The 25157-nt window shown below is 45.5% G+C and overlaps 1 protein-coding gene across 1 annotated transcript in view; it reads right to left on the bottom strand.

The window, feature by feature from the left end:
• Nucleotides 1-13041, bottom strand: part of LOC103185540 (TIAM Rac1 associated GEF 1) — an 87154-nt gene extending 74113 nt beyond the window's left edge. Inside the window, exon 1 of the mRNA XM_042334263.1 lies at nt 12882-13041. The gene's annotated coding sequence lies outside the window, so the exon portion shown is untranslated. The remainder of the gene's footprint in view (nt 1-12881) is intronic.
• Nucleotides 13042-25157: the final 12116 nt, after the last annotated feature.

The raw sequence follows: 25157 nt of genomic DNA on the forward strand, positions 1-25157 counted from the left end.
TGCATATTTGCAAAGTATTTCCTCATATCGTTTCTGATGCAGTTGGCTCCAGGTTCCCCAAATGGTGATTTTTATTATTTGTTTCTTCATTTTATTTAAAGTGATTAATCCCTTGGTTGGATTTCTATTTTCCCAAAGATGGATCTATTTTCTTAAATTTTCTACTGGCACTCAACAATTGAAAGTTTTCCATTTGAAAAGACCAACATTGCTGAGAGTGAGCCTTTTGTATGCTACATTTAACATTGACGTTGAGTTGGGAAAGATCTAGCAGCAAAGTTGCTGAATCACCATTTCATCGTCCCTTCTATTCATCCTTCGTATACTGGTGATACCAATGTTGTTCTTGGCAATCACCCTCACTGTCAAGGTTGGATGAGGTAGAGGTTCAGGTTGAGTAAACACCAGCATGGACTAGTTTCACCGAATGCCTGGTTTCTATCCTGTAATGTTCTACGTCAGACTGGCCAACCTTTTGGTTGTTGACGGCCAGATGCCGAATTGAGAAACATCTGCGGGCCACATAAACAATATTTTAGTGTTTCCCTTTCCAGAAACATAACCAGTAAGAATCATGTAGAAATCCTCAGTTTTAAATTGTGTAACTTTATTACTTACTTTCATTATACTTTGGGAGAGATTACATCCTCTTTCTGTCTTGTGTGCGCCTCTGTATTTCTCTCTCTTTGCCTGTGTGTGTCTTTGTATCTGTTTCTCTGTCTGTGTGTCTGTGTCTCTCTCTCTCTCTGTCTGTCTGTCTGTGCCTGATAATAATCCCTCAAGAAAAAAATAAATTGGCCACTTCCATCCCCGACTGTTTGTGGGAAACTGCTGTGCGCAATTGGCTGCCGCATTTCGCCCACAAATATACAGTCAAACCAGTATATTCTGTGAAGCGCTTTGAGACATCTAGAAGATGTAAAAAGTGCTATATCAAATGCAAGGGTTATTATTATATTTTAGTTACAATGCCAACTTTAGATAAGCAATGTAAAAATTCATACAAATATTTAAAACAATAATACAGCCAGTGATGAGTTATCTATCCCTGTATCTCTCTGTGTATCACTCTCTCTGTTGAGTCTGTATCTCTCTGTTTGTGTGTGTATCTCTCTTTGTCTGTGTGTCTCTGTATCTTTCTCCGAATATGTGTTTCTGTATCTGTTTGTGTGCATCTCTCTCTTTCCGTATTTGTCTCTGTATCCCCCTTTGCCTATGTGTGTCTCTATATCTGTTTCTCTGTCTGTGTGTGTCTATATCTATGTCTCGCTCTCCGCCTGTGTGCATCTCTGTATATCTCTGTTTGTCTGTGTGTGTCTCTGAATCTCTCTTTTTCGGTCTCCCTTTGTGTCTCTGTTCTGTTATTGGTTTGAAAGTGTTTGACCACTTCTGCTGTCAATCACTTTCAAACCAGCGCCTCGTTCCACTGTTTTCCCACTGGGTCAGCCCAAACCTGAGTTCTGGATATACAGTGCAACTGAAATCATCCTGCGGGCCAGTTGCAGGCCCCAGTTGACCACCCTGCTCTATGTAATTCTATGGCACTATTTTAGATTTCTCAACCACAATCTCCCTTCCATAAAATGCCGAGGACTATTAGAACTCTATAATTTCTCTGAGTGCTTCATTATTCCTTCAAAATACCCTTCATTATTTTCCTGGCAACAGATGCAAGACTCCTCAGCCAATAGTTTCCCAGACTACTGTTTTGCCCCTTTTTGTGAAAAAAAACTGTTTCAGTTCTCTTCTCCCACCACTGTTGTGTATAGATATACCGGTCACCCAATGAGCAATTTCATTTAATCCACTTCCTTAACCATCTTTGTGTGAACTCCATCCAAGTCTAGTGCTCATTCTTTAGCCTGTTAGTCATCTCTTTGTTCACAATACCTATTGTTCTTAAAATGTCTTCAACTTCTCCTGGAAACTACTTTTGCTTTGAGAAGGACGTTTATTTTCCTCCCAGACACAGACACAAATAATTAAAATATCTGCAATCCCATGGTCATTCAATATCATGTCTCATGTGGGATCTTTCAAGGGACTAGAGGACATCAGGGGGCCGGAATTGCCAAATGTACTGAGCAACAAAGCTTGGATAAAGCTTTCCCAACTCTTTCCTCTACAAGCTGCAGATCATCCAGAACCCTGCAGCTCGTGTCATCATCCACACCGGGCTCTGTGACCCTATCATCCCTACGCTCGCCCAACTCCATTGGCTCCTCATCCCCCAGAGGATAAGAGTTCAAAATCCTCATCCTCGCCTTCAAGGCCCTCCACAGCCTTGCTCCTTCCTATCTCTGAAACCTGCTGACCTCATATCAACCTGTCCGCTTTCTCCACTCAACAGGTTGTGGCCTGCTCTAACTCCCCCACCCGGCCCGCCTCACCATCGGCGATTGGCCCTTCAGCCTCTCTACCCCCACCCTTTGGAACTCCATCCCACATTCCCTTCGTATTGCTCCTTGCCACCTTCAAGGCACGTTTCAAGACCCTCCCCTTCGACCTTCGGCAACTCTCCCTGCCCCCCTCCACACCCCCAGCTCGGGTCAAAATCCCTGATGCCTTGGGAAGTCCTCCTGATGTGAAAAGCGCTTTACAAATGTAATTTTGTATTATATTGTAAAGTTTAAGTTTTATTGAAAACAATTTAATAAGAGCACTTAATCACATTGTATCATCTCAAAGCACTACAGAGTTTACTGTAAAGCCTTGTACTATGAAGTTGTACACTATTCTAATGCACATGCTACCAACTGCTGCAGTTTTCACAGCAAAGAACTCCACACCAAGTGGAAGTCACACTACATATTCAGGAGACGGAGCTTCATAACACAAACTTAAATATGTTTTTATATAAATATAAAACAGTATAATATAAAATTATATACAAAGCTACATCATCAATTTGATAATTAAACAGCATAGCTCCCATTATAATGATGCGAGGCATGGAAAGGTCCAGTTTCCTCAGGAAAACACAATTTCAGGTATCAGCTTGGCTCAATTGGTAGCACGCGCTTACTTCTGGGTCAGAAGGTTGTGTTCAAGCCTCGGGTTTGAATTTTAAGCTCACATTCTAGGCCAACAGTGCAGTGTTGTTAGAAGTGGTATCCATTAGATGAGATGTTTTCCTGCCTCCCCCATCCTCTCCTCCAATGTCAACTGCGAGGAGATGCTGGACTTCCTCAAAACCAAAGTCGAGGGGATCTGTTCATCTGCCTCTGCCCTTCCGACTACTACCCCCTCCCATCTTCTCCTCACACCCGACCCCTACCCATCCCTCCATCCACACTTTCGAACCTGTCTACCCCTCCTCTTTCACCACCACTATAACCCACATGAATCCGAGAACCTGTTCCCTCGACCCCACCACTACCCCTGTCCTTACCTCCGAGCTTCATTCACAGATATCATAAACCTCTCCCTGTCCACTGGCACCATTCCCACTCCTTTAAAAAATGGGTGTCATCACTCCTATCCTTAAAAAATCCTCCCTGGACCCATCCTTGCTCTCAAACTACTGGCCCATCTCCAACCTCCCTTTTCTTTCCAAGGTTCTGGAAGACTCGTTGCTTCCCAGCTTTGGTCAAACTGACAAATGACGTTTTGTCCATCTGAGCCTAAGGTTCCCTCTGCTGCCTCATCCTCCTTGACCTCTCTGCTGCCTTCGATACCAACACCAACAACTTGGATTTATAAAGCGCCGTCTCAGAGCGCTTTAGAGTAACCGGGATTGAGCCAGTGGGAGGGGGAGGAAGGTGACCAAAGGCGCGGTCGAAAAGAAAGGTCTTCAGCAGAGACCTGAAAATGGGAAGGGAGTATAATGGAATACCATTGACCACTCTCTCCTCCTCCACCGTCTCTCCTCTCACCTCAACCTTCATGGTTCTGTCCTTGAATGGATCAGACCCTACTTCTCATACGGTCTCCACTTCATCTCCACAAATGGCTTCTCCTCTAGCCCCCACACCATTTGTGCAGTGTTCCTCAGGGCTCTGTCCTTGGTCCCCTCCACTTCAATATCTATATGCTGCCTCCTGGTGCCATCATCCGCAGACTCCACATGTATGCAGATGACATCCAACTCTATCTCTCTCCCTCCATCCTCGACTCCAGGACCACTGCTCTCTTGACAGAATGTTTGTCAGACATCAAGTCCTGGATGAGAGCTAACTTTCTACAGGTGAATTTCAACAAGACGGTGCCATGATCCACTCTGCATTCCCCCACTCTGCAATATCGCCCGGATCCGCCACTGTCTCACACTGCAGGCCGCCGAGACCCTCATACATGCATTCATAATATCCAGGCTCGACTACTCCCTGCCTGGTGGCCTCCCGAACTTCTCCCTTCATAGGCTGCAGATCATCCAGAACTCTGTAGCCCATTCCTCTCCCGCACCAGGCTCCGCAATCTTATCACCCCCATTCTCACCTAACTACACTGTTTTCCCATCACACACAGGATACAGTTCAAGGACCTGGTCCTCACCTCAAAGCTCTCCAAGGCCTTGCTCCCACCTACCTCTGTGACCGCCTAACCCCCTACCAACCTGCCCGCTCCCTCCACTCAGCGGGCTCCGGCCTACTTCATATCCCCCACCTCACCCGCCTCATCATTGGTTGGATTGCCTTTAGCCACTCTGCCCCCACCCTCTGGAACTCCATGCTACAGTCCCTCCGCCTCGTCACCTCCCTTGCCTCCTTCAAGACCCATATCAAGACCCTCCGAACTTTGCCCCCCTGCCCTCCACCCTCCCTGATTTGGACCCCCAGCTTGGGTCCGAAACACCTTGGGACATCCTCCCAACATGAAAGGCCCTATACAAATGTAAGTTTTTTGTTTAACACTGAACTCGAAATAAAGCTTTTGTGTTTCAGACTCTGAATGAGTGAGCTAATTTTTGTACTTGTATATTCTGGCACATTGCTGAATGGCCTACAAAATGGGTTTCTGTTGATCACAAGAAACAAAGCAACAGGCGTAAAACAAGGGTGGGGGAAATAGGCTTGTGGAGACTGCTGCAGGAGAGAGAATATGGGCGAGGAGTTTCTGGACGGTATGCAGCTTGTGTAGGGAGGAGCTAGGGAGTATAATAAGCAGAATGTTGGAATTATCAAGCCTGGACATGATTAAGGTGTGAACGAGGGTCTCGGCAGCCCATGAGGAAAAGCTAATTGTTGAAGCAGACACTGTTGCTAACCCATGCTGATACCAGGGGTTATAGTTGAAGATCAAACAATGGGTCAATTTTCCCTGGAACAGAAATTAGAAAGTTGAGGATAAGACTATAGAAATATTTAAAAGAGAACTGGATAAATATTTAAAGACAAATATAAAAATCTAGGTAAGAGCAAGGATTTGGAATTATAGCAGCTTTGAGTGAAGAAGCTAGCTGGTCTCCGAAGATGTCATTTCTGCAATTCTATTCAGTTCACAAAGTTTACATTGATAAAACCAATAAAAACCTCTCAATTCAAATGTTTGACTTGTAATGAAATATTAGTTGTAGAAGGGAGAAATACAGAAGTGGCAGTTTTGATCTAAAATAAATTATTTGCTACTAAAAATCTTATAAAGAGGGTGGAAAAATATTTTTATTTCATATTTCACAAATGCATGTCTTCTAATCAAGGATTTCACCAGAAGCATTTAGAAGAATGTTGATGATCTTCTGTGTATGTTGAGGTATTCATGGGGTTATTTCACATTAAGTTGAAAACACAAAACAATAAATTATTTTATTTGAGAGATAAATGCTCCTTCCCAACTCAGAAAAGATCTCAAATTCACCATCTGGCCAATTCCAAATTAGCCCAATATACATGGGCTATGGTACAGTTTTCCTTAGTTTAGACAGGCTATGGATGTGGAGGCAAATTAGCCAGAGCTTCTCACCTGCTAGAAATGCAAATATGTGAGCATTAGGCAAGGGTAGATTTACACACGTTTGTGATGTTCTCGTGGTTGGACAGCATACTCAATGAGACTTGTGATACTGGCTTAACAAGTAGCAATGCGAACATGAATCATACCTTGGCAGAAGTTACTCCCATCTGCAAAGGAAGGGGTCAGGGAAAACAAAAGTCCAGATTCTATCTGATAGTTTTGTAGTTATTTAAGTCCAATAAATAAGAATCATATCCTTACCCTCATGTGCTTTAAGAGTTGCCTTTCAGAAACAGAATGTTACACAGCACAGTACAATAATTCCCATTCTCTGAAGGGACTTGGGGTGGGGGGTGGCAGAGAAAGGGAGAGATGAAAACAAAAGGAGACAGAAATGAGACACACACACATATTGCGTTTTCACAAATCAAAAATCTTATTTTAAAAACTTGAAGGGGCACTATTTCCAAGAGCTATTGAGAAGCTTTTCATTTGGAAAGGGAGGAGAACAAAAGCAATGAATCACAATCACATGACTTCACTCACTGATACTCATTTGCACAACATTTCATAAATAAAAGTCAGATATTCTAAAGATGCTTTGTCAAGATGAGGTCCTTTTTGAAAAATGTATAACCCTTTTCAAGAAACAACCACGTACAAGCATGAAGCCTCACCACTGAGGATTTCTATAACTCTACAATGTTACAACATGCATTGGTAAAATAGATCAACTTGAACAGCAGTGGGTGGGAGCTGGGAATGTACAAATATATATGAACCAGAATTCTAAAGCCATTCAAATTTTGGGGCAGAACATCAAACAATAAGAACAAGACTGAACAAATACAGGAAGTGAATAATCACAAACCATTATTTTCCGCTTAACTTTAATTATTGTTTACTTATTCATAGTATTTCAGATTACCAGTACAAAACAGCCTATCTCTTTTGCCTTCAATAAGATCTATTAACAATTTACTTCTATGGGTGGGGAGAGAAGAGGATAAAAATTACTCTATTGTGTCAAACCACTTATTAGAAGAATGCTGCTTTGCAACATTGCCAAATAAGGAGTAGCACTCATGTTTTTCATAACTCATACAAATTCAGCTTGCATCATCAAGGTGAACTTGAAACACACCCAACAAATTTTAATTTCAAATGTCAGGCTGTCACTACAACGTGCTAAGTTGAATCAATACACCAGTGTTTGTGCTTCTCTCTCTGCCTACCTATAAGAAAAACAGTAAAACAAAAAACTTATGCACATTTTAAATATTAGATAAACATTGTTCAGGAAACATCTGTAAATCCCACACCAGTGAAAATCTTTGAAAGTTAAGTGACGTTAAGGCGGAAAAAAAACTATTGAGATCATTTAAAGACTACCAGATCACAACTACTCAAATAATAATCCTTGCATTTGATATAGTGCCTTATCACGTTGTTGAGACGTCTCAAAGTGCTTCACAGCATATACTGTAAAGTGAATCGACTGTATATTTTGTGGGCGAAATGCGGCAGCCAATTGCGCACAGCAGTGCCCCACAAACAGTCGTGGCTTGAGTGACCAAATTGCTATTTTATTTTGGAAGCGATTATTACCCCTGAATAAGTGATCCGGGTGCAATAATAATTAAAAAAAGGAACACAAGTGAGGGTTGAAGTACAATTTAGAACAGCTGTTTTTCCAATACATGTTGTGGGTGGTAAATAAATCTGTACCTGATTGAACTGGCTATCAACTGTATCACTAAAGTAACACTATCCATTTACCAAACAAGATGGATTCATTGAAAACCTACACTTCATTATATTATTAAGATGGCAACCTTGCATTTTGTAAGCAAATATAATGTCAAAAGATTATCAAAGTCCTCCCCAGGATGTCTCAAAGTGCTTCAGAAAGTTCTGTAAAGTGGAGTGATTTTATTTTGTGGGCAAACACCTCAGCCAATTTGCCAAAAGCAACGTGTCACAAACAACTGTGAAGTGAATGACCAATTTTATTTGAGGGATTGTTGGCCAGAACACTGGGAGAACCTTTCTTCTATTTTCAAAGAGAGCATACGATCCAAAACTCACCAGATTAGGCAGACCGGACAACATCAGTCTCGGGTTAACACCACATCCAAAGGGCGATACTTCAGACAATGCAGTGCTCCCTCAACATGACACTGAACTGTCATCCTAGACTATAATATCAAACTTCCAACATAATGGCTTGATTCAAATCCTTCTGACTCAACAACAACTTGCATTTATATAGCGCCCCCCACGCAGGGTAGCATCCCAGAGCGCTTGACAGTGGAGGAGCACAACGCCGAGCTTGGTGGGGGAACGAGAGGTGACCAAAATCACGGTCAAAGAGGAAGATCTTCAGGTGCAACCTGAAGATGCAACCTGAAGATGGGGAAGGAAGGGGCAAGACAGAGGGATAGAGGAAGAGTTCCAGAGGTTCGGTGTGTAGTGGCTGAAAGTGCGGCCACTGATGGTGGAACGGTGGGCATGAGGGACATACAGAAGACCAGAGCCAGTTGAGCAGAGCGGTTAGTGGGTTGGGAGTAAGCATGTTGGAGAGGAATGGAGGTGCCAGGGCACGAAGGGATTTGAAAACGAATGTGACGTCTTAAAATTGATCCATTTGACGATAGGGAGACTCAGATGGAGAATAGTACCAATTGAGCCAGTCTAACACCTGAAAGTTTGTTTTTTAAAAAAGTACATTTAAAGATTTACAGAAAACCTTTTCAAAGAGAGGAATAATCCCTCACCCCATTTGGAAATCTTTCACTTTACCATTCGTGGGCACAGAATCAAGTTCAGAATGGAAGAGTTGAATCGACTACTTAATTTACCTACTTTACAGAAAGTAGGAATATGTATGTGGAGCTGGCTAATTGAGCAAGGCAGTGTATTCAAGCTGAAGAAGGAGCTGGATAGTTTTAAGTATTCTTTGACCTTTGGGACAACCAAATAAAAAGCTTTTTTTCCCAGTCTATATTCATACCCATCTTATGGCAGGATCTGTACTATTATTATTATTATTTTCAGATTCACAGCATTTAAACTTAAAGACGTTAGAACCAGCAACAGCACCTAACTCGCACACTAAACTGTGCACAGCTGCAAACTTCCTGCAGCTGAATGTGGACAAGACAGAACCCATACTCCTTGGCTCCCGTCAACGTCTCACTCCTGTGGATCTGAACTCCTCAACCTCCCGGGGCTCTCCCTCAGGCTCACCGAACCAGTGCGCAATCCAGGCATCCGGTTCAACCCCCAACTGTCCTTCCTTCCCCACCCGTTCCCTGACCAGGACCGCCTTCTTCTGCCACATTGCCCGTCTCCGACCGTACCTTACCCCAAATACAGTCAAAACCCTCATACATGCATTTGTCACCTCCCGTCTGGATTACTCGAACGCTGCTTTCTCCAGCTCCAATATTCCAAAAATCCAGCTCTTTCGGAACTCTGCCGCCCACATACAATAACAAGATTTCATTTATAGAGCGCCTTTCACGTTGGGAGGACGTCCCAAGGCGCTGGACAGTTGGGTCGGACCCAGACCAAACTCTGTACCGCCATCTCATTAGTTGTGGCCAAACTCCACCGACTCCCCATCACCAAAAGGATCGACTTCAAGATCCGCACAAATCCCTTCACTCCCTGACACCTCCCTACCTCTCCAACCACCTCACTCCCCAATCCATCACCCGGCGTCTCCACTTGACTGGCATCAGTCTCTTATTTGCCCCTTGCACCCTCCACTCCACCATCGATCATCTATCCGCGCGCCTCCCCCCCGATCGAAGTCAGGCTCCGCCACTGTTAAGCGCTCTGAGATGCTACCCTGTGTGGCGGGTGCTACATAAGTGCAAGTTGTTGTCGCCAATTCAGTTACATGTCCCCTCCCTCATCCAACCCACCATCAGTGGGCACGTTTTCAGCCATTTGGAGTCCTGTAGCTCAGTGCTAGAGCGTTTGCCTTGCAAACAAGAGACCCAAGTTCAATTCATGGCGGGGCAAAATGTTGGCCAAGTTTTCTTACTCCATGCGCCTCTGTTTACCTAACACTAAATAGGAACTCGGTCGTTAGTCGATTAGCGAATTGCTTTTCCAGGGATAATAATTCCTTCAAAAAACGAAATTGGTCACTTCAAACCATGACTTTTTGTGGGACACTGCTGTGCGCAATTTTCTGTTGCGGTTTTCCCACAAAATATATATACGTCAACTCACTTTACAGTATATTCTGTGAAGCACTTTGAGACATCTCAAAGACATAAGGCACTATATTAGCTATATTAAAAAATATATATTATTATTATTTTGCCCTGCTCTTTGGAACTCTATACTGGAGTCCATTTGCTTCATCCCACATCTCCATGTTTTAAAAGCTCACCTTAGGACCTATCTTTTCAACCACAATTTTGGTCACCTCCCCCCCCCCCCACACCTTTGCTCTCCCCTCTCCTCCAATCTCAGGCTCCCAGTCAGCTAGCTGTGTGGAACATTTGAGACATCCTCCCAATGTGAAAGTTGCCATATAAACCAAACGGTTATTGTTAAACATGCATTGAAATAATAATTGTTTTGCCAACCCAAATAGGTTCTCAGTTTTACTAAACCTATAATGTGTCAAAATAAAAAAAAGCTTTCTTGGGTTCTATAAATCAATCCTGATTGTTCAATTTATATGTGACAATTGTACATGTTTAAACATGATAACACTGGAATGTGTAAGACTGGGAAAGAAATCACTGCTCTGTCTCGCCAATCCCATTGTTCTCTTATCTCTCGTACCCTATCCCTCACCGCCAATGATAATCCTATCTTATTTATTGCTCTTGAAATTGTCAATAAAAGCCTTTCCGCTCAATTCCTAGACAGATTCCCATCCTCTGGATAAAGTAGTTAAATCTAAACCATGTTTACCATACTCTTCTACAAACTTGGGACTGTGGCCCCCTTATCATTAAGGTCTTGACAATAATCAAGCTGATTCTTTGAAAGTAGCAAGCCTATAGTATCCAAACTACCACTAATTTAAAATAATTGTGTAATAATACAAACATTCCACATTTGTACATGAAAAGCCTACACGAAACACATAAAGATTATCCTGAGTTTAGCGCCTCGATGGGTGATGCTTAACATTCTCACACAATAGCAAGTCAGACCAATTATGTTTAACTGCAGATGAAAGTTGGAATTGAATTGTTATGCAAACATATCGAAAATATCAAATTTTAAGACTTGACTTTATTTTGCACTGACACAACAGTTAAAATCCAGAGATATATTCAGGCTGCGGGGTTATTTGAACAGTGCTATTTCTGAAATAACTCTGCAAACACATCAATACAACTGGTTCGCCAATTTAAGATACACATAAAACGTTCAGCTCACACCGATCTGCCTCGTCGCACCTTCCAGATGAGGTGGTGGCAGTGCACACAACTTTTGTTTCACACTTGGAACATGTGTGTGCGTAACCGATTTGCTCTCAGAAAACAAAACGCATACATCTGAATGAGGAAACTAACGAAAACCCTTTTAAAAAAAGCCTTTTAAAAAAAATAAACAAAATATCTGTCAGCGTCATCCAAATCAGTGCCGACTACAGTGCATTGTTAAACAGCAAATACAGTGCAACACATCTTGAAATTGACCGCATGGTTTTGCGAACGTCGCCACCAAAATGCCGACAGATGATGTTACCCGTTGCGATGACCGAACGTGCAACACCGAAATCCACCGGGAACGCGAGACTCGCCCGAAATGGGCAAACGAGGACCCGAAATGCACCCCAGAAAGTGTTGTAGGGAGAGCGGGGAGTTACCGTGGAGCAGTGGTCGGGGCACCCACGCCGGGAGGCGACATCATCAATCAATCAATCCGTCCGCACACGGTTTGCGTGGAAGAAGGCGAGAGCTCAGCAATGAACGCTGAGACAAAACTGAACTGGAGAAGCGGTCCCAATCCTGAGGAGCACTTCCAATTGTGTGAGTGTGTGTGTGTGTGTGGGGGGTGTGGGGGGGGGGGTGTGGGGGGAGAGAAGCAGTTAGACTGGTTTCAATAGACTGCATCGGAAATGAAGAAGCCACGAGCATTTCAGCTCGAGAGCTCTCAACGCATTGAGGAGGCGAGAGAGAGGGAGAGGGGGAGAGGGGAAGAGGGAGGGAGAGAGAGGGAGAGGGAGGGGGAGAGAGAGGGAGAAGGGGAGAGGGGAAGAGGGAGGGAGAGAGAGGGAGAAGGGGAGAGAGAGGGAGAGGGGGAGAGAGAGAGAGGGGGGGAGGGGGGGGGAGGGAGGGGGGGGGAGAGGGAGGGAGGGGGGGGAGAGAGAGGGAGAGAGGGGGAGAGGGAGGGAGAGAGGGAGAGGGGGAGAGAGGGGGGAGAGAGGGAGAGATGATCAGCTGTGGGTGGATGTGAAGCCCCGTTCCGAATGTCCAGGATTGTGCGCGAACACAAAGAAACTTCCGTTTGAAATGCAAAAACATTTTCTTTTTTTTTAATATATAAAAGGCTGCGGGGGGTGACATTCGACTGAACACCGCGCACTCGAAATTCGCCATTCCCCCCCCCCACCCCCCACCCCCCCGACTGCGATTTTCGTTTCCACCAAAAATCGCATTTCACGGGGGAATAACGTGGGAAAAGGGGCTCATTGCTTTTTACACACACACACGCACACACATCACACACACAGATATATATATACATATATATACACATGATTTAAAAAAAGAGCTCCTGCCATAAAGACTAACCCCCCCCCCTCCCCCCGGAATAAAGTGTGTGATTTTCTTGTTTCAAAAAAAAGCAATTTGCACATATGTGACTCGGTGCAGCCCCTGAGGCTGAGGCAGAGCCCGGAGATCCCACGAGTATAACACACAACAGCCTCTCCCTCTCTCCCTCTCTCTCCCTCTCTGCTCTCACACCCACAACTGACAAATACACACTCCTGACCGCACACTTACCCGGGAGATCGCTGGCCGCCGAGTGTGTGTGTGTGTGTGTGCGTGTTTTTCCCGCACACGGCCGCCCAGAGCCTCTTGAAACAATTCAACGAGAGAGAAATGTCGGCCAACAAAACCGAACCGGTCAGTTCACACCAACCGCCGCCCGCGCGCCGCCATGTTCCCGGGAGGTGGGCGGTGCCACGTCGCCGGGCGAGCCGGTCGGATTGGCTGCCCGCCGCGTCAATCAGGGGCGACGACAGCCAATGGGCGGCCGGTGGAGAGTGGCGGCAGACTTGTCTTTCCATTCCACATGTTCCACTCCATTGACCTGAGACACATCAATTCTATGTGACCTTAGGTAATAATTCATTGATAATAATAATTTTGTCACTCAATCTGACTGTTTGTAGGACGCTGCTGTGCGCATACGGCTGCTGTGTTTCACCCGTAAAGTATACAGTCAATACACGTTACAGTATATTCTGTGAAGCTCTTTGAGACGTCTCGAAGATGTGATAAGGCAATATATCAAATGCAAGGATTATTATTATTATTAACCAATTGCACATTTCACAGCTCCCACTGATGTAAGCCAAAACATTGCACTGCTCTACAGAGACTGGGAGGAAGGGAGAAGAATGGGAGATTGAGGATGCCACCTGGAGTCATTGGGGTTATAGACATAGAATTTTTTGTAAAAGGGTGGTTTTCTTGATGGCATCAAAGAACAAGGTGACGGGAGTTTTGAAGAGTGTTGCAGAGAACAGACTGGCATAATGGCTGAAAATCTGGCCACCAATGGTGGGGCAAATTACTAGCAGAATGGGGTTGGCGAAGATTGCAAATGTAGGATGGGGTACCTGTCAGTAGCAGAAAATCTCAACTCCAACCACCCAAGTTACTGCTTCTGGGATTTTTGTGGATATTTCATCTCTTGAATTTTTCTTGTATAGCGAAGCCTCTCAGGGAAGCCCCTTTATGTTGTAAACCAAATCTGGGGACACACAAAAAATTTAAATCATCACAATTCCTGATCCTGATAGTACTGAAGAAGCTTGTTGGATAAATGGCTGTATTTTTCTGATGAATGCATCTGTTTTAGAATTGTATTGTTCTTGCTCAGTTTGTGGCTAAACTCAAGACAGAGCCACAATACCTCATCCGGTGACTGTCCCTGGAAATTGGGTACATATTGGGTACCCTACTTTAGCACTGTTAATAACCATAAGCCCCTAGAACCCCTCATCAAGGCAACAAACACACACTGAACAAAGGTTATCAATATTGCAATTTTATGGCAAATGCAACTTTATGTAACATGGAAATTTAAGGATTCCAGTTCTTAAATGAGGGATTTGCGTCTGGCGTAATGCAAAGCCAAAGGTAATGCAAATTCCCAAAATCTATAGCTAATCCATCTGCTCAGGTACAATCATTATCATCAAGCTGCAGGAGGCAAGTTGATTTACAGAAACTTAGTGCAAACAAATCAGTCACAGGAAGTGATCAAATACAACAGAATTTTGAAATGAGCATATACTGAATATCAAAACGTTTTTAAAAAACAATGGAGCTTTGAAATATACTTTTACTGAAAATTCTTGACTGGTAGTTCTCTGAAAAAAATTAAGTGGCTTTGAGATGCCACATGAAGGGAGCTATATAAATACAAGTTGTTGTTTTTATTACAATAATAATAATCCTTGCATTTGATATAGCGCTTTTCACGTCTTCTAGACGTCTCAAAGTGCTTCACAGAATATGCTGTAAAGTGAACTGACTGTATATTTGTGGGCGAAACGCGGCAGCCAATTGCACATAGCAGTGTCTCACAAAAAGTCATGGATTGAAAATGACCAATTTATTATTGTTTTATTTTGGAGGGATTATTATATCCTTGCATTTGATATAGCGCCTTATCACGTTGTCAAGACGTCTCAAAGCGCTTCACAGGATATACTGTAAAGTGAATTGACTATATATTTTGTGGGCGAAAATACTGCCATATTTAATTATCTGGTGATTTATTTTTATATATTTAAATATTGTAATACTTCAATAAGATTCCCCAAGTCTTCTCTTCTCCAATGTAAATATTGATGTTTCAGGAGCCTATTAATCTGAACCCTCTGCAGTGCCAATGTCTCTAAGGTAATGTAATAGAATTATACAAAGGACTGAACAGATAGGGCTGTAACAATGCTGTGTCCATATGTAACAATAGTACTTGCATTTGATATAGTGCCTTATCACATCATTGAGATGCCTCAAAGGGCTTCACAGAATGTACTGTAAAATCAATTGACTGTATATTTTGTGGGCGAAATGCGGCAGCCAATTGCACCCAGCAGTGTCCCACAAACATTTGTGGTTTGAGTGATCAAATTATTATTATTATTTTTTGGAGGGATTATTACTCCCGGAAATCAATCCACCAATCAACTAACAACAGGGTTCCTACGTACTGCTAGGTAAACAGGAAGTGAAAAAAAATCTGTAAACCAGTACTGCCAACATCAGGAATTGTGGTGAATTCAATTTTATTTATGTATCCTCTGTTTACATGTAGTGTTGTATAAAGTTCAATATCACTTCCTCTGTCTTCTACTAAATCATTTTAACTATAAATCCCAAATCTTGTTTGTTCTATTTAGTGTTACTGGATATCCACAATATTTCCAAATGATTTGCTCCTAATCCACATAATTCTACCTCCTTTATAATAATAATCCTTGCATTTAAGTGTTTTATCACGTTGTCGAAACATCTCAAAGCACTTCACAGGATTTACTGTAACGTGTAATGATATTTGCAGGTGACTGTGACAGCCACTTTACACAAAGCAATGTCCCACAAACAGCCATTAAGTTAATGACTAATTGTTATCTGGAGGATTGTTGGACAAGACACTAGGAAAACATCCTTCTCTTTCAAATAACTTCATGAAATCTTTAATATCCATCTGAACAGGCAGATGGGGCCTCAATTTAACATCTCATGCAAATGAGGGGATCTCAGGGATTTGGACCTGAACTGGGGAGTCGGGATCATGGAGGGTAGCCGAATGCTCAGTCGCAGAGGAGGATTTTGAGAGGCAAAAGAAGGCAAAAGAGGGAGCAAGGCGAAGGGGATGTGGGATGGAGTTCCATAGGGTGGGGGTAGAAAGGCTGAAGGCCTGATGGTGGGGGGTGGCGACAAGGAGCAGGTCACAGCCTGCTAAGCGAAGGGAGAGGACAGGTTGATATGGGGTTAGTCGGTCGCAGAGGTAGGGAGGGGCAAGGCATAGAGGACCTTGAAGGCGAGGACGAGGATTTTGAACTCTATTCTCTGGGGGATGGGCGGCCAGTGGAGCTGGGTGAGGGTGGGGTTGATGGGATTGTGGAGCCTGGTATGGGAGAGGACACGAGCTGCAGAGTTCTGGATGATCTGCAGCTTGTGGAGAGAAGAGTTGGGAAGACTGACAAGCAGGGAGTTGGCGTAGTCAAGCCAAGTTGTGAGCAATGTCCTGATATGGGCTTGAACCCACAATTTTGTGACTCAGAGGCAAAAGTGCTACCAATTGAGCCAGCTAACATCTTTATAGGTATTACGGTTTCACCAGAACTCCCATATCCCTGTTCTGTATATCTTTTTCCTGTCGATTGGTACCACTGACTTACCAGGATTCCTGTAGCTCAGTGGTTAGAGCTTTTGCCTCGCAAGCGAGAGACCTGGGTTTGATACCCAGCAGGGAAAAACCTTGGGCAAGTTTCCTTACTCCACACGCCTGATAATAATCCCTCAAGAAAAAAACAATAACAGTTTGGTCACTCAATCCACGACTGTTTGTGGGACACTGCTGGCCGCAACTGGCTGCTGTGTTTTACCCACAAAATATACAGTCAATTCACTTTACTGTATATTCTGTGAAGCGCTTTGAGACGTCCAAAAGACACGAAAAATGCTATATCAAATTCAAGGATTATTATTATTATTTCCTACTGTTTATTTTCCTTGTCCAATATCATCACACTACACATTTATCCACAATAAATAAAATTTGGCCCTAGATAGCCCAATGAATAACCTAACCAGATCATTTTGTATTTGGTCAGTCTGTTTGCTGTTATTTGTGATTCTACCAGTTTGATATTATGCACAACTTTAGACAGGTGTGTTTCCATCTCTATTCCAAATCAATTGTGTACAATGTGAATAGTATTAGCCTCAGAAAAATGTGATACTTAGCACCTGATAAATTGAAATCAATCGGAGCAAGAATGTTTTTTGGCTAATGCCTCTTTTTGAACCAGTGCCTATAACATATCCGAAGCTATTTTTTTAAAATCACTTAATATATTATTTACCTTGATCAATGGTCCATCTTTATTCACTCTTAAACCACTTCCCAGTTTATCCTTTCTCTTTTACTGTGGAGAAAATGTATAATTTACCAAGCTCTCACTACATTATTCTCTAACCAAGTCTCTCAGATGCTGAAAAGGTCAAACTTTCTTCCGAGTACAAATCTCCAATTTTTTTCCCAACTTCTGGCACTAAAGTACAAAATTTCAGGCATCCATTATCCCATTACTTAGCCTGACCCTTTTTTTTTAAAAAAAATGGTGTCATTTTCCCTATACCACGGTAACCTTATACTCCACACACTGACACTACTGTAGTTTAACAGATTATCTCTCAAGGCATTCTACAAAGCTGTCAACAGCAGAGAATCGCACAGGAACTGATCTGACTGAAAGCTCACATTCATTTTGTCCTCACACATGCATTCCAAAAGCTCTGAAGCTGGATGAAATCTGAAAAGAAACAGAATCTCATCTTTGCTTCCAACTTCTGATCAAAAGAACATAGAGGCAAGAACACAGCGCAAGCAATAACTAAGAAAAGCTTTAAAAAAAAGTTACTTTGTATTAGGTTCTTTTAAGCATACATGCATCTCTCTTATGAAGCACAAGCCAATGGTGCCTTTGAAAAGATTACTCTGGTGAGGTCCAGTGTGTCCACGGCAAAGTCATGTATTGAATTTTTGTTCTACTGCAAAACAAACATCTGTAAAATCGAAAACATTCAACAATAATATTTTCTTTTATCTCTTCCTTATTGGAGTAAACTTTAGGTATTTCATAATGCATTCTCTGTTTTCATTAACGTTAAGGATTGATGCAAACTTCATCCTCAACTTTACATCAGCAATGCGACTGTTAGTCTCAGCTCATTTCGCTGCTCCTGAGACTGCCATCTTGATGCCTGAAGTTCTTCTCACTATTATACTGGTGTATATTCTATCCTTATCCAAATTCACAGTAAAATTGAAACTGATTATTTACTCACCATTTTATGCTTTTTAAAGATAATACTGGGCACAGATTATCTTCCACATTTGACTACCTAAAATTCCACAACAACTTACATTTATATAGCAGCCATTATGTAAGGTAGTGTCTCAGAGCACTTCTTAACGTTGGCAAAGGCTGACACTGAGATGGGGGGCGGGGGGAGTGACTTTAAGCACATCGAAGAGGAAGGTCTTCGGCTGTGATTTAAAAATGGGGGAGGAGGGAGCAAAGCGGAGGGATTGAGGGAGAAAGTTTCAAAGTTTCAGGGCACAGACACTTTTGGAGGAACTAAGGGGATAAGAGACAAGCAGAAGGCCGGAGCTAGCAGGTTGTGAGCAAGGAGTACGCAGTTCGGAGATGTAGAAAGGTGCCAGAGCATGAAGGGATTTGTAGACAAGTGCAAGGATTTTGAAGCCTTTCTGTTCTGGGATAGGGAGCCAGTGGAGCCTGGCAAGGAATGGGATGATGGAGGTACGGGGTATGGTGTGGGTGAGGACATGGACAGCGAGTTTTGAATTACTTGGATTTAATAATAATACTATTTTGTGGATAGTGGAGCTGGGGAGACTGGCAAGGAGGGCATTGGAATAATCGAGGCTGGAGGTGACCTAGGCATGGCTGCATTAAGTGTGAAGTACAGTTGGAGGCAGGCAACATGATGGAGGTGGAGGAAAGACATCCTGATCAGGGATTGGATATGGGGTAGGAAGGACACCTGGGGATTGAACCTGCCCCCCAGATTATGCACAGCTCCGGTAAATCTTACTCTGGTGAGGTCCACAAAATAGACAGCCAATTCACTTTACAGTATATCCTGTGAAGCGCTTTGAGACATCTCGAAGACGTGATAAGGCGCGATATCAAAGGCAAGGATTATTATTTTATTGTTATTGTGTCCATGGCAAAATCAAGTATGGGATTTTTGTTGTGCTGCAAAACAAACATCTGTAAAATGCAAACAAGCTGACACAACATTGAACTTGTGAGTTGCAACTGGAAAAGTAGATTTGGTTGATGTAGTAGTTGACTCCCTGTCTACAAATGACATCACCGAGAGAGAGCATGTAAACAACGAAAAGGGGGGAGTCATGAGTCGGGAGAAAGCTGGGGGGAAAAAAAATTTGCAGAGACAAATGGTCACACAGAGAGAGGACATAGTTTGTGACTTTGATGAGCGCTGTCTTGGTGCTGTGGGCAGGCTCCGGAAACAGGACTCGAGGGGCTCGAATAGCAAGTGGAAGGAGACGTATGAGCGAAGTTGATATGTAACAATGCGTTCCAGAACTTTAACAATTGAAGGCAAATTAAAAATGGGCCAGTAGTTTGTAAGGTTAGAGGGATCGAGGTGTTTCTTTTGAGGAGGGGGCTGATGACAACAGTTTTGAGGGGAAATGGTGAGCTTCAAGTGGGTGGATGGTTGAGAGGAGCAAGAAGAAATAGGGGCAAAGGAATGGGGCAGTGGTAAGAGCCATGGTGGAAGGGGTGGGTGATGTAGAAGGCATGGGGGGGGTTGCTGAGGGACACAGAAAGGGAAAAGGAGGCAGCCAGGCAGATGTTTTCTATCTTTGAGACAAAGAAATCCAGGATCTCTTTGCACTTGACATTTGAGGTAAGGACCAAGGGTGCTTTAGAGGGCACATGGAGGAGGTGATAAGTGGTGGAGAACAGCACTTTGGGGTTATTTTTCGCCTCCACAATGGCCTGGGAATAAAAAGTAGTTTGGGCCTGTGAGAGGAAGAGATGGTAGGTATGAAGATGCTCGAGCCATGTCTGGCAGTGAACCATGAAGCCGTTTTTTTGCCATCTGTGCTCAAGCGTCTGAGTTTGGGATTTAAGGGAGCGGAGGTGGTTGTTATATTGGGGGGAGTAGGTGGTTTTGGAGAACGTCCTGGATTTCATGGGGACAAGAGAATTGAAAGTTACAGGGAGACAATCATTTAGCAGCTTGATGGCTCCATTAGGATCACTGCAGGTGGAAGGTTAGAGGGAGAAAAGGTCAGAGGATGAGGGAATTTGTGAGGGACTCGGAGGGTGGGAGGGGAATCTTTTTCCGAGCGTTGTAAAAGATAGTGGAGGGCTTGGAGGAGGACAGGGAGATACAAGAGGAGAGGGAGATGAGGAAGTGGTCAGAGATGGCCTTGTCTGTGATGGACAGATCGTAGATGTCAAGTCCATGGGTAATGACGAGGTGTGAGTTGGGGAGTTTATGTGGAGGGTGATTTTAGGGAGGAGAATAATAATCCTTGCATTTGATATAGAGCCTTATCACGTCTTTGAGACGTCTCAAAGCGCTTTACAGGATATACTGTAAAGTGAATTGACTGTATATTTTATGGGCGAAACACGGCAGCCAATTGCGCACAGCAGTGTCCCACAAACAATCGTGGATTGATTGACCAAATTGTTATTTATTTTCTATGAGTATGTTCCAATCATCCCTGGGCCGCCGAGCTCTATCTCCCCCTCTCTCCTTCACAAAGCTGGTCTCTCTCTCAAGACCTAACCTGTGTCTGTCTTGTTGATCTATTTGGAGTTGAGGTACAGATCAGCCATGATCTAATGGAATGGCCAATCAGGCTTGAGGAGCTGAATGGCCTTTAATAATAATCCTTGCATTTGATATAGTGCCTTATCACGTCTTCGAGACTTGTCAGAGTGCTTCACAGAATATCCTGTAAAGTATAGTGACTTTTTAAGAAAGCAACACAATTAGAGGAGATGGGGCAGGAGTCTGGTCCACGCCTTTATCACCTCAAGGCTGGACTATGGGAACTCTCTCCACGCCGGCCTTCCCGGCACCTCCCTCCACAAGCTGCAGGTCATTCAGAACGCTGCAGCTCGTGTACTGTCCCGCACCAGGCTTCGCGACCACATCACTCCCACCCTCGCTCGCCTCCACTGGCTCCCCATCCCCCAGAGGATCGAATTCAAGATACTCATCCTTGCCTACAAGGCCATTCAGGGCCTTGCTCCCTTCTACCTCTCTGACCTACTATCCCCCTACTTACCTGCCTGTACCCTCCGTTCCTCTGGCTCCGGTCTGCTCCACATCCCCCGCCCCAACCACCCTACCATCGGTGGCCGGGCCTTCAGCCTCTCAGCCCCGAGGCTCTGGAACTCTATCCCCCAGTGCCATTGCCTTGCTTCCTCCCTTTCCTCCTTCAAGGCCAGTCTCAAGACCTTTCTCTTTGACCATGCCTTCAGCTCCCCTCTCAACTCTCTACCCCCTCCTCGCCCCCTCCCTTCCCTCTACTCACCCTGACCATTTCCCCCCTCCTCGCTCCCTCCCTTCCCTCCCCTCACCCTGACCATTTCCCCCCTGCTCGAGTCCTGACCCAACTGTCCAGCACCTTGGGACGTCCTCCCGACGTGAAAGGCGCTTTATAAATGGAATCTTGTTGTTAAGTAGTTATGGGGAAGGTTGAAATTACCCATTGTTAGCAGGCATTCAGTGCAGAGGGATGAGAGGAGAGAGATGTCTGAAAGGAAATAGCCAGGTGGTTTAGGTTGGGTGTAAGCTAGGAGGATTTTGAACCAGAGAAAGGAGGGATAGTACAGGGCGAGGTGCTCAAATGGGCGGGGAGGAGTTAGAAGAATAGGGAGCTAGACCGAGAGAGGTTTATGAGATGAGGGCCACCCTGCCGCACGTCAGTTGGGATGGGGGGGGGCATGGTAGAAAGTGTAGCCAGGCTGGGAAGCTCAATGAGGGGCAGTGTGTCATCAGTGAACAGCCAAGTTTCTGCAAGACCAAGAATATTGATGTGCTCATCCAGGATGAGGTCATGGATAGTGAATAATGAGAGCTTTGTTAGGGAGGGAATCGACAATTTGGAGGGCAATGCGAATAGAAGCACAAGTGGGGTGGGTGGAATAGGGGGGAGGGGTTTCAGATTTGGAATTCACTTAAATTGTAGTTAATCGTATTCTGTAATTCCTTTTATGCAAAAGATACTATATAAACATAAGTAATTATGCCTAATCTACATTTTAGCATGGATCAATTTGCAACATTCTTACCTCTGGGTCAGCAGGGTTCAAGACTTGAGCTCAAAGTCGGGCTAACATTGCAGTACAGTGCATGTCATTGTCAAATGTGCTGTTTTTTGGAGGAGAACTTACATTTGAATCCCATGTAACTAATCAGTTGGATATTAAAGTTACAATGACACTGTTTCAAAAGAGAAGGGAGATTCTCCTGATTTTATTGTCATTCACCATATGTCTGTTTGTGGGACCTTGTTGGTGCAAATAAATAACTGTTGCATTTGCCTACAAATGCACTCACTAGATTTGAACAATTATAGATGAGACCTTTCAATGTGAAAAGGTGCTAATAAAATGGAAGTTTTTTCTTTATGTTTAAGATACTTTATGCTTAAATATGTAGCAATAAACCAGTTGGTAAAGAAGATGATACCTTACCATTGTCCTAGAACATGAAATATACCAAGGAGTAATTAAAGACCATATCTTTAAGGACACATGTGGGGAATCCATCACTATACTGAAAGAGTATCCAAACCAAATTGAAGAGTTCCATGCATCCTACCTATATATGGAAATTCCAGAGATGTTTATTGGAAAGCACATTCTCTCTCTGGAGGAACGCATCCTGCTTGCCTAAATCCAGAAAGTATTAGGTGCAGATTGGCAAGAACCAAGGCTTGGGGACTCCAGAGTTTGCGTTGGGGTACTGCTCAAGTATAACCAACTAAAACCACATAGCTTGCCATTGAAAGCACTGTCTGGCAAGTTATTTTGCTGCTTTCCTGCTACGACCACCCTACCCATTAGCGCTTTGGCTTGCAGGGTTAATAGGAGCCAAGTGTGTTTCAAGACCTCTTTGACCGCACCTTTGGTCACCCTCACTGCTCTCCACCCTTCCTGATACCAACCCCCAGCTCGGGTCCAAATCCCTCACTATCCAGCGCCCTGGAACATCCTCCCAATGTGAAAGGTGCCACTTGTAACTCCCTATAACCTTCCTGGTGGGCAAATCAGCTCAACGTAAAATGCATGAGAGCATTGCCACCATCTTCCTGTCCACAGCTCAGACACAAATCGCTTCCTATTGACCGATGGTTCCAGCAATTGGAGGTGCAGATCTTAAGCAGCAGCAGCTTACCTCTGTGAGTAAATCAGGATGGATTCCAGTCACTGGTTGTACAAACACATTCACAGCCTCAGACTGCAGGTAACACCTTCCAGCAGCCAACCACTATCCTAACCTGCTCACATTTCAGCCACACATCCCTACCCATCAAGCAATGGGTTAAACCAGTTGAAAGTACAGCCCATCAACAGCAGCTGCTTACCTGCGCAGCATTTCAACAGCAGCTGCTCTGCATACAAATGAAGGATGGGTGTATGAGCATACAAATGTATACAACTGTGACCATTTAGAATTGGGTAGCAATATACACAGTAATATTGGTGCTCTAATAGTTGCCTGTGGAATGAGCAAGGCAACGTATTAAAAATATTCCCCATCTTTTCTCCACTTGTTACACATCTAGGCTCAACTACACCAACTCCCTGCTTGTTGGCCTTCCCAACTCTTCCCTCCACAAGCTGCAGATCATCCAGAACTCTGCAGCCCGTGTCCTCTCCCCACACCAGGCTCCGTGACCCCATAAGTCCCACTGGCTCCCCAACCACCAGAGGACAGAGTTCAAATTGCTCGTCGTTGCCTTCAAGACCCTCCATGGCCTTACCCTCTGTGACCTGCTGACCCCACATCACCTGTCCACTCTCTCCGCTCAGCATCGGTGGTCGTGCCTTCAGCCCCCACCCTATGGAACGCCATCCCACACTCCCTTCGCCCCGCACCCTTCGCCCCGCTCCCTTCGCCCGGCACCCTTCGCCCGGCACCCTTCGCCCGGCTCCCTTCGCCCGGCACCCTTCGCCCGGCACCCTTCGCCCGGCACCCTTCGCCCGGCACCCTTCGCCCCGCTCCCTTCGCCCCGCTCCCTTCGCCACGCTCCCTTCGCCCGGCACCCTTCGCCACGCTCCCTTCGCCACGCTCCCTTCGCCCGGCACCCTTCACCCGGCACCCTTCGCCCGGCTCCCTTCGCCACGCTCCCTTCGCCCGGGACCCTTCGCCACGCTCCCTTCGCCACGCTCCCTTCGCCCGGCACCCTTCGCCCGGCTCCCTTCGCCACGCTCCCTTCGCCCGGCACCCTTTGCCACGCTCCCTTCGCCACGCTCCCTTCGCCCGGCACCCTTCGCCCGGCTCCCTTCACCCCGCTCCCTTCGCCCGGCTCCCTTCGCCACGCTCCCTTCGCCCGGCACCCTTCGCCCGGCTCCCTTCGCCCGGCACCCTTCGCCCGGCTCCCTTCGCCCGGCACCCTTCGCCCGGCACCCTTCGCCCGGCTCCCTTCGCCCGGCACCCTTCGCCCGGCTCCCTTCGCCCGGCACCCTTCGCCACGCTCCCTTCGCCACGCTCCCTTCGCCCGGCTCCCTTCGCCCAGGACCCTTCGCCCGGCTCCCTTCGCCCCGCTCCCTTCGCCCGGCTCCCTTCGCCACGCTCCCTTCGCCCGGCACCCTTCGCCCGGCTCCCTTCGCCCGGCTCCCTTCGCCCGGGACCCTTCGCCCGGGACCCTTCGCCCGGGACCCTTCGCCCGGCTCCCTTCGCCACGCTCCCTTCGCCCGGCACCCTTCGCCACGCTCCCTTCGCCCGGCACCCTTCGCCCGGCTCCCTTCGCCCGGCTCCCTTCGCCCGGCACCCTTCGCCACGCTCCCTTCGCCCGGCACCCTTCGCCACGCTCCCTTCGCCACGCTCCCTTCGCCCGGCTCCCTTCGCCCGGCTCCCTTCGCCACGCTCCCTTCGCCCGGGACCCTTCGCCCGGGACCCTTCGCCCGGGACCCTTCGCCACGCTCCCTTCGCCCGGCACCCTTCGCCCGGCTCCCTTCGCCCGGCACCCTTCGCCCGGCTCCCTTCGCCCGGCACCCTTCGCCC

This window comes from Callorhinchus milii, unplaced genomic scaffold (assembly GCF_018977255.1).
Source record: "Callorhinchus milii isolate IMCB2004 unplaced genomic scaffold, IMCB_Cmil_1.0 Scaffold4, whole genome shotgun sequence".
NCBI classification, from domain to species: domain Eukaryota; kingdom Metazoa; phylum Chordata; class Chondrichthyes; order Chimaeriformes; family Callorhinchidae; genus Callorhinchus; species Callorhinchus milii.